We start from the raw sequence: 10886 nt of genomic DNA on the forward strand, positions 1-10886 counted from the left end.
ATGTCGATGAGTATGACAACCGGCAGGAGCCATAGGAGTTGTCTTTATTTTTTTGTATGACCTGCGTGTCATTGAATAACGCCATGTAAACTACTTTACTTTATTGCTAAACGTTAGTCATAGAAGTAGAAGTAGTCGTTGGCGTGACAACTTCATGAAGACACGATGATGGAGATCATGATGATGGAGATCATGGTGTCAAGCCGGTGACAAGATGATCATGGAGCCCCGAAGATGAAGATCAATGGAGCTATATGATATTGGCCATATCATGTCACAACTATATAATTGCATGTGATGTTTATTATGTTTATGCATCTTGTTTACTTAGGACGACGGTAGTAAATAAGATGATCCCTTACAAAAATTTCAAGAAGTGTTCTCCCCTAACTGTGCACCGTTGCTACAGTTCATCGCTTCTAAGCACCACGTGATGATCAGGCGTGATGGATTCTTACGTTCACATACAACGGGTGTAAGACAGTTTTACACAGCGAAAACACTTAGGGTTAACTTGACGAGCCTAGCATGTGCAGACATGGCCTCGGAACACGGAGACCGAAAGGTCGAACACGAGTCGTATGGAAGATACGATCAACATGAGAATGTTTACCGACGATGACTAGTCCGTCTCACGTGATGATCGGACACGGGCTAGTCGACTCGGATCGTGTAACACTTAGATGACTAGAGGGATGTCTAATCTAAGTGGGAGTTCATAATTGGATTAGAACTTTATTATCATGAACTTAGTCTAAAACCTTTGCAAATATGTCTTGTAGATCAATGGCCAACGCTAATGTCAACATGAACTTCAACGCGTTCCTAGAGAAAACCAAGCTGAAAGATGATGGCAGCAACTATACGGACTGGGTCCGGAACCTGAGGATCATCGTCATAGCTGCCAGGAAACAATATGTCCTAGAAGGACCGCTGGGTGATGCTCCCGTCCCAGAGAACCAAGACATTATGAATGCTTGGCAGTCTCGTGCTGATGATTACTCCCTCGTTCAGTGCGGCATGCTTTACAGCTTAGAACCGGGGCTCCAAAAGCGTTTTGAGCACCACGGAGCATATGAGATGTTCGAAGAGCTGAAACTAGTTTTTCAAGCTCATGCCCGGGTCGAGAGATATGATGTCTCCGACAAGTTCTACAGTTGTAAGATGGAGGAAAACAGTTCTGTCAGTGAGCACATCCTGAAGATGTCTGGGTTGCACAACCGTATGACCCAGCTGAACATTAACCTCCCAGATGAGGCGGTCATTGACAGAATCCTCCAGTCGCTCCCACCAAGCTACAAGAGCTTTGTGATGAACTACAACATGCAGGGGATGGAAAAGACCATTCCTGAAGTGTTCTCGATGCTGAAGTTAGCAGAGGCTGAAATCAAGAAAGAACATCAAGTGTTGATGGTCAATAAGACCACTAAGTTCAAGAAGGGCAAGGGTAAGAAGAACTTCAAGAAGGACGGCAAAGATGTTGCCGCGCCTGGTAAGCCAGTTACCGGGAAGAAGTCAAAGAATGGACCCAAGCCTGAGACTGAGTGCTTTTATTGCAAGGGGAAGGGTCACTGGAAGCGGAACTGCCCCAAATACTTAGCGGATAAGAAGGCCGGAAACACCAAAGGTATATTTGATATACATGTGATTGATGTGTACCTTACCAGTACTCGTAGTAACTCCTGGGTATTTGATACCGGTGCCGTTGCTCATATTTGTAACTCACAGCAGGAGCTGCGGAATAAACGGAGACTGGCGAAGGACGAGGTGACGATGCGCGTCAGGAATGGTTCCAGAGTCGATGTGATCGCCGTCGGCACGCTGCCTCTACATTTACCTACGGGATTAGTTTTGAACCTTAATAATTGTTATTTAGTGCCAAGTTTGAGCATGAACATTGTATCTGGATCTCTTTAATACGAGATGGCTACTCATTTAAGTCTGAGAATAATGGTTGTTTGATTTATATGAGAGATATGTTTTATGGTCATGCTCCGATGGTCAATGGTTTATTCTTAATGAATCTCGAGCGTAATATTACACATGTTCATAGTGTAGATGCCAAAAGATTTAAAGTTGATAACGATAGTCCCACATACTTGTGGCACTGCCGCCTTGGTCACATTGGTGTCAAGCGCATGAAGAAGCTCCATGCCGATGGACTTTTAGAGTCTCTTGATTATGAATCGTTTGACACGTGCGAACCATGCCTTTTGGGCAAAATGACCAAGACTCCGTTCTCCGGAACAATGGAGCGAGCAACCAACTTGTTGGAAATCATACATACCGATGTGTGCGGTCCAATGAGCGTTGAGGCTCGCGGAGGATATCGTTATGTTCTCACTCTCACTGATGACTTGAGTAGATATGGGTATGTCTACTTAATGAAACACAAGTCTGAGACCTTTGAAAAGTTCAAGGAATTTCAGAATGAGGTAGAGAATCAACGTGACCGAAAGATAAAATTCTTACGATCAGATCGTGGAGGAGAATACTTATGTCACGAATTTGGTACACACTTAAGGAAATGTGGAATCGTTTCACAACTCACGCCGCCTGGAACACCTCAGCGAAACGGTGTGTCCGAACGTCGTAATCGCACCTTATTGGATATGGTGCGGTCTATGATGTCTCTTACCGATTTACCGCTATCATTTTGGGGATACGCTCTAGAGACAGCTACATTCACTTTAAATAGGGCACCGTCTAAATCCGTTGAGACGACACCGTATGAATTATGGTTTGGAAAGAAACCTAAGCTGTCGTTTCTAAAAGTTTGGGGATGCGATGCTTATGTCAAGAAACTTCAACCTGAAAAGCTCGAACCCAAGTCGGAAAAATGCGTATTCATAGGATACCCTAAGGAAACTGTAGGGTATACCTTCTACTTAAGATCCGAAGGCAAGATCTTTGTTGCCAAGAATGGATGCTTTCTGGAAAAAGAGTTTCTCTCGAAAGAAGTAAGTGGGAGGAAAGTAGAACTCGATGAAGTACTACCTCTTGAGCGGGAAAGTGGCGCAGCGCAGGAAACTGTTCCTGTGATGCCCACACCAACTGAAGAGGAAAACAATGATAATGATCAAGGTACTTCGGATCAAGTTGCTGCTGAACTTCGTAGGTCCACAAGGACACGTTCCGCACCAGAGTGGTACGGCAACCCTATCCTGGAAATCATGTTGTTAGACAACAATGAACCTTCGAACTATGAAGAAGCGATGGCGGGCCCGGATTCCAACAAATGGCTTGAAGCCATGAAATCCGAGATAGAATCCATGTATGAAAACAAAGTATGGACTTTGACAGACTTGCCCGATGATCGGCGAGCGATAGAAAACAAATGGATCTTTAAGAAGAAGACGGACGCGGATGGTAATGTTACAATCTATAAGGCTCGACTTGTCGCTAAGGGTTATCGACAAGTTCAAGGGATTGACTACGACGAGACATTCTCTCCCGTAGCGAAGCTGAAGTCCGTCCGAATCATGTTAGCAATTGCCGCATACTATGATTATGAGATATGGCAAATGGACGTCAAAACGGCATTCCTTAACGGGCATCTTAAGGAAGAACTGTATATGATGCAGCCGGAAGGTTTTGTCGATCCTCGGAACGCTAACAAAGTATGCAAGCTCCAGCGATCCATTTATGGACTGGTGCAAGCATCTCGGAGTTGGAACATTCGCTTTGATGAGATGATTAAAGCGTTTGGGTTTATGCAGACTTATGGAGAAGCCTGCGTTTACAAGAAAGTGAGTGGGAGCTCTGTAGCATTTCTCATATTATATGTAGATGACATACTCTTGATGGGAAATAATATAGAATTTCTGGACAGCATTAAGGCCTACTTGAATAAGTGTTTTTCAATGAAGGACCTTGGAGAAGCTGCTTATATATTAGGCATCAAGATCTATAGGGATAGATCAAGACGCCTCATAGGTCTTTTACAAAGCACATACCTTGATAAGATTTTGAAGAGGTTCAAAATGGATCAGTCCAAGAAGGGGTTCTTGCCTATGTTACAAGGTGTGAGATTGAGCTCGGCTCAGTCACCGACCACGGCAAAAGATAAAGAAGAGATGAGGTCATCCCCTATGCTTCAGCCATAGGATCTATTATGTATGCCATGCTGTGTACCAGACCCGATGTAAACCTTGCCGTAAGTTTGGTAGCAAGATACCAAAGTAATCCCGGCAAGGAACACTGGACAGCGGTCAAGAATATCCTGAAGTACCTGAAAAGGACGAAGGACATGTTTCTCGTTTATGGAAGAGACGAAGAGCTCGTCGTAAAGGGTTACGTCGACGCTAGTTTCGACTCAGATCTGGATGACTCTAAGTCACAAACCGGATACGTGTATATGTTGAATGGTGGAGCAGTAAGCTGGTGCAGCTGCAAGCAGAGCGTCGTGGCGGGATCTACGTGTGAAGCGGAGTACATGGCAGCCTCGGAGGCAGCGCATGAAGCGATTTGGGTGAAGGAGTTCATCACCGACCTAGGAGTCATACCCAATACGTCGGGGCCGATCAAACTCTTCTGTGACAACACTGGAGCTATTGCCCTCGCCAAGGAGCCCAGGTTTCACAAGAAGACCAGGCACATCAAGCGTCGTTTCAACTCCATCCGTGAAAATGTTCAAGATGGAGACATAGAGATTTGCAAAGTGCACACGGATCTGAATGTCACAGATCCGCTGACTAAACCTCTCTCGCGTGCAAAACATGATCAACACCAGAACTCTATGGGTGTTCGATTCATCACAATGTAACTAGATTGGTGACTCTAGTGCAAGTGGGAGACTGTTGGAAATATGCCCTAGAGGCAATAATAAAAGTATTATTATATTTCAATGTTCATGATAAATGTCTTTTATTCATGCTATAACTGTATTATCCGGAAATTGTAATACACGTGTGAATACTTAGACCACAATATGTCCCTGGTGAGCCTCTAGTTGACTAGCTCGTTGTGATCAACAGATAGTCATGGTTTCCTGACTATGGACATTGGATGTCGTTGATAACGGGATCACATCATTAGGAGAATGATGTGATGGACAAGACCCAATCCTAAGCATAACATAAAAGATCGTGTAGTTCGTTTTGCTAGAGCTTTGCCAGTGTCAAGTATCTCTTCCTTCGACCATGAGATCGTGTAACTCCCGGATACCGTAAGAGTGCCTTGGGTGTATCAAACGTCACAACGTAACTGGGTGACTATAAAGGTGCATTACAGGTATCTCCGAAAGTATCTGTTGGGTTGACACGGATCGAGACTGGGATTTGTCACTCCATATAACGGAGAGGTATCTCTGGGCCCACTCGGTAATGCATCATCATAATGAGCTCAATGTGACCAAGGTGTTGGACACGGGATCATGCATTACGGTACGAGTAAAGTGACTTGCCGGTAACGAGACTGAACAAGGTATTGGGATACCGACGATCGAGTCTCGGGCAAGTAACGTACCGATTGACAAAGGGAATTGCATACAGGGTTTGATCGAATCCTCGACATCGTGGTTCATCCGATGACAACATCGAGGAGCATGTGGGAGCCATCATGGGTATCCAGATCCCGCTGTTGGTTATTGACTGAGAGCGTCTCGGTCATGTCTGCATGTCTCCCGAACCCGTAGGGTCTACACACTTAAGGTTCGGTGACGCTAGGGTTATTAGGAAGACTAGTATGTGACTACCGAATGTTGTTCGGAGTCCCGGATGGGATCCTGGACGTCACGAGGAGATCCGGAAGGGTCCGGAGGTAAAGATTTATATATGGGAAGTTGTCAAACGGACACCGGGAAGTTTCGGGGTCATACCGGTATTGTACCGGGGCCACCGGAAGGGTTCCGGGGGTCCACCGGGAGGGGCCACCCCTCTCGGGGGGCCACATGGGCTGCGTGGGGCAGGGAGCCAGCCCCTGGTGGGCTGGCCGCACCCCCCTCCCTTGGGCCCATGCGCCTAGGGTTGAGGGGGAACCCTGGAGGGGGCGCCCCCCTTGGCTTGGGGGGCAAGCCACCCTCTCCCCTCTCCCCTAGGCCGCCGCACCCCCCCTAGATGGGTTCTAGGGGGCCGGCCCCCTTCTCCCTTCCCCCTATAAATAGAGGGGTGAGGGGAGGGCAGCCGCACCACCCTCCAAGGCGCAGCCCTCCCCTCCCCAACACCTCTCCTCCTCCGTTGTGTGCTTGGCGAAGCCCTGTCGGAGTACTGCCTCTCCACCATCACCACGCCGTCGTGCTGCCGGTGGAGCTGTCTTCCTCAACCTCTCCTTCCCCCTTGCTAGATCAAGAAGGAGGAGACGTCTCCCGTCCCGTACGTGTGTTGAACGCGGAGGTGCTGTCCGTTCAACACTTGGTCATCGGTGATTCGAATCACGTCGAGTACGACTACATCATTACCTTGCAAGCTTCCGCACGCGATCTACAAGTGGTATGTAGATGCAAACTCTCTCCCTTGACTCGTTGCTTAGATGAACTCATAGATGGATCTTGGTGAAACCGTAGGAAAAATTTTAATTTTCTGCAACGTTCCCCAACAACTACTACACCCCACCGTCGGCCCTACTGCCCTCGTCGTCGTACCAGCCAGCCCTCCTACCATCGCCTCCATCGCCAACCCTACTGCCCTCGCCGTCGTACCAGCCGGCTCTGCTGCCAACACCGACCTCTGCTGCACCGCAAGCTGGGACCAAGCCGCCTTCATCCAGGCCATGAATAATTTTGCCGCCCAAGGCAACACAGGTACGGATTGGATTTTCGATTCCGGTGCTTCTAGTCATATGTCTGCAAATAGTACGTTTCTCTCCTCTTGCACTTCACCCCTCTTTAAATCTATCACCCTCGGTGACGGTTCTTCTATCCCCATCTACTGTGTTGGTCAGGCTCAACTTCCCTCCACCACTAAACCTCTTCTTCTTCGTGATGTACTTGTTTCTCCTACCCTTATCAAAAATTTAATTTCTGTTCGTCAATTCACATGTGATAATCTTGTTTCTGTCGAATTTGACCCCTTTGGCTTATCTGTGAAGGATTATCAGACCAAGGTCGAGATCGCGCGGTTCAATAGCTCCGGCGACTTATACTCTCTCAATGGTGTTCCTGCTGCCGCTTCTCCAACCTCCATGCTGGCATCTGTCGATCTCTGGCATCGGCATTTAGGGCATCCCAACCCTGCAGTTTTAGCATATGTTCTTAGTGAATTTACCATACCTTGTAATAGAGATTCTCACGATTCTTCAGTTTGTGAGTCCTGTCAATTAGGCAAGCATGTGCGTCTTCCTTTTAGTTCGTCTAGTTCTTCAAGCACTTATCCTTTTGAATTAATACATTGTGATCTTTGGACATCGCCTATTGCTAGTGTCTCTGGTTTTAAATACTATCTTGTCATATTAGATGATTTTACACATTTTGTCTGGACCTTTCCTCTACGCAACAAATCCGACGTTCACGCTCTCTTTCTCAATTTTCAGCGATACGTCTCTGTGCACTTCTTCCTCCCTATTCGCTTCATCCAATGTGATAATGGTCGTGAATTTGATAATATTAAAAATCGCACCTTCTTTCTTAACCATGGCATTCTTCTCCGTTTTTCTTGTCCCTACACTTCTCCTCAAAACGGCAAAGCTGAACGTTCTCTTCGTACTATCAATGATATTATCCGTACCCTTCTTCTTCAATCTTCCATGCCACCCCAATACTGGGCTGAGGCTCTCCACACCGCTACATATCTTCTCAATATCCGTCCTACCAAAGCCAATCCCAATATCACCCCCTATTTTTCTCTGTTTCTGTGCCATCCAAACTACTCCGACATTCGTGTTTTCGGTTGTCTCTGTTTTCCTAACACTTCCGCTACCGCCGCTCATAAGCTCTCCCCCCGCTCTCTCCCTTGTGTTCTCCTCGGTTTTTCGGATGAGCACAAAGGCTATCGCTGCCTTGACTTATACACCGGTCGGGTTCTTGTGTCTCGGCATGTCACCTTCGCCGAACACATCTTTCCATTTGCTCAATGTCCTACTCCATCACACACCACTACATCCACACCTAGCCTTCCTCCTACACGTTTCCCTTTCTATGCACCTCTCTTGACGTCTCAATCTCTAAATACCTCTTCCCCAAACCAACCAAATGCCACTGCCTCTCTAAATACCTCTTCCCCAAACCAACCAAATGCCACTGCCTTTTTCGACACATCACCGACTCCCACCCATGACCCGCCTCCTTCCCCATCTGCACCATCACCCACTCATGTCGATTCGCCATCATCCCCTTCGGCACCATCACCCACTCACGCCGATCCGCCACCATCCCCTCCATTGTCCGCATCTTCCGCTGTGCCGGACACCAGTGTAGCTCCTCTTCCCGTTCGCGCTGTTCCCACTATCCCAGCAGTCAATGATCATTCTATGCGCACTCGTTCCAAATCGGGTTTTCGTCAACCCATCGACCGTCTCAACCTTCATGCCACCGTCTCCCTATCTCAAGTTCCCAAATCATACAAAACCGCACTTCTTGATCCTAATTGGGCTGCAGCTATGCAAGAAGAATATTCAGCCCTTACTGAAAATAATACCTGGCAGCTTGTTCCTCGCCCTTCCAACACCAACATTATCTCTGGTAAGTGGGTGTTTCGCCAAAAGTTTCACTCCGATGGTACTCTTTCCTGCTACAAAGCACGTTGGGTATGTCGAGGCTATTCCCAACAGCATGGTATTGATTACGATGAAACCTTTTCTCCTGTAGTTAAGCCCAGTACCATACGCACTGTTCTCAGCCTTGTTGTCTCCTCCACCTGGCCTATTCACCAATTAGACGTAAAAAATGCCTTTCTTCATGGTTCTCTTCAAGAGACCGTCTATTGTCAGCAACCTCTTGGTTTTGAAGACCCTTCCTATCCCAACCATGTTTGTCTTCTTCAAAAATCTCTCTATGGTCTCAAACAAGCTCCCCGTGCATGGTTTCAATGCTTTTCTTCATTTATTCAAACCATAGGCTTTATTCCCTCTCTTTCTGACGCCTCTCTCTTTGTCTATCATCATAATTCTGACATTGCCTACTTACTTCTTTATGTTGATGATATCATTCTCACTGCTTCTTCTCAAACTTTTTTGGACCGCATTATTACTCATCTACGTTCTGAGTTTTCTATGACCGATCTTGGTCTTCTTCACCATTTTTTAGGTATTGCAGTGATTCGTGATTCATCTAGTCTGTTTCTTTCCCAGCGTCAATACATTCTGGATCTTCTCAATCGTGCTGGTATGCTAGACTGTCATCCTTCCCATACTCCTGTCGACACTAGTTTCAAACTTTCAGCCAATGGTGATTCTTTCTCTGATCCTACTCTTTATCGCAGTCTTGCCGGTGCTCTCCAGTATCTTACCATCACTCGTCCTGAAATCTCTTTTGCTGTCCAACAAGCTTGTCTCTATATGCATGATCCTCGAATTCCTCACTATAATCATATCAAACGCATCCTTCGGTATCTCAAAGGTACTCTGGATCATGGTCTCCACATAAACAATTCATCCCCCACCTTTCTCACCGCGTATTCTGATGCAGACTGGGCTGGTTGTCCCGACACTCGACGATCTACATCCGGTTTCTGTGTTTTTCTTGGTGACAATTTGATTTCTTGGTCCTCGAAAAGGCAGGTAACCGTCTCCCGCTCGTTCACTGAAGCTGAATATCGTGCGGTTGCACATGCTGTGGCTGATACGATCTGGCTTCGTCAGTTGCTCTCCGAGTTGCATCGACCACTTCCACATGCTACCATTGTTTATTGTGATAACATATCAGCTGTCTACATGTCCGGGAATCCTGTTCAACATCGCCGGACTAAACATATTGAGATTGATATACACTTTGTTCGCGAGAAGGTGGCTCTTGGACAAGTTCGGGTGCTGCATGTTCCTTCAACGGCTCAGTTTGCTGATATATTTACCAAAGGACTGCCATCTACATCTTTTTGTAATATTCGATCCAGTCTCAACGTTATCGAGCCTCCCGTTGATACTGCGGGGGATGTTAGACTATTACTTGGCTCTCAAGTTACCTAATCCTAGTCGTATTGTAATAGTCCTAGTCGTATTGTAATAGGTATGGTTGGCTTGTAAACTCTTATATATACCGCTCTATGTGGCCGGCAAATCAATAACAATAGTTTTATTCAAATCTTACACTAATAATTTGTAAGAAAGAGACCTTACGAATGCTCATGGACGATCTTTCTTCCACACGCGAACACACTTTTCAACACGAAGGCACAACTATGCATTGGACGAGTGTGGATACGATCACCGAAGGAGCACTTTTCAACACAAAGGCACAAATACAAATATACAAGTATTTGAATATTTGTGCACCAACCGGCACGCATGTGACGTAAGACACGTGTATTTTAACATGCTCACAATGGATCGATGTGAACTTGATCTTAATGCGCGTATTTTTTTTGAGTAGATCCTCGATGCATGTATGAGAAGGAAAAGAAAAGGTTAGTCTCATGATGAATGAAAACTGGAGGGCCCTATGACATACGAATAATTCGGAGGAACACTATTTTTTTTCACTTTTACGAGTGGTGAGGTGGGTATTTACTTCAACTTTAGTGGCAGTTTCAATGACAGATGAAAAAATTAGAGGAACAATTAATGAAGAGTTTTTTTTCACTTGCTGGTAGCGGGGTGGGTAATTTACTTCAACTTTAGGGGTTGTTTCAATGACTGGCGAAAAAACAGAGGAACAATAAACGAAGAGTTTTTTTCACTTACAGGTGGCAGGGTGGGTAATTTATTTCAACTTTATGTACAACTTAGGGTTGGTGGATGGACCAAAAATTTGAGAAACGCACCGTACTTTAAAATTAGGGAGCTATATATACAATTCA

The sequence above is a fragment of the Triticum dicoccoides genome, chromosome 6B (genome assembly GCF_002162155.2).
Source record: "Triticum dicoccoides isolate Atlit2015 ecotype Zavitan chromosome 6B, WEW_v2.0, whole genome shotgun sequence".
Classification (NCBI taxonomy): domain Eukaryota; kingdom Viridiplantae; phylum Streptophyta; class Magnoliopsida; order Poales; family Poaceae; genus Triticum; species Triticum dicoccoides.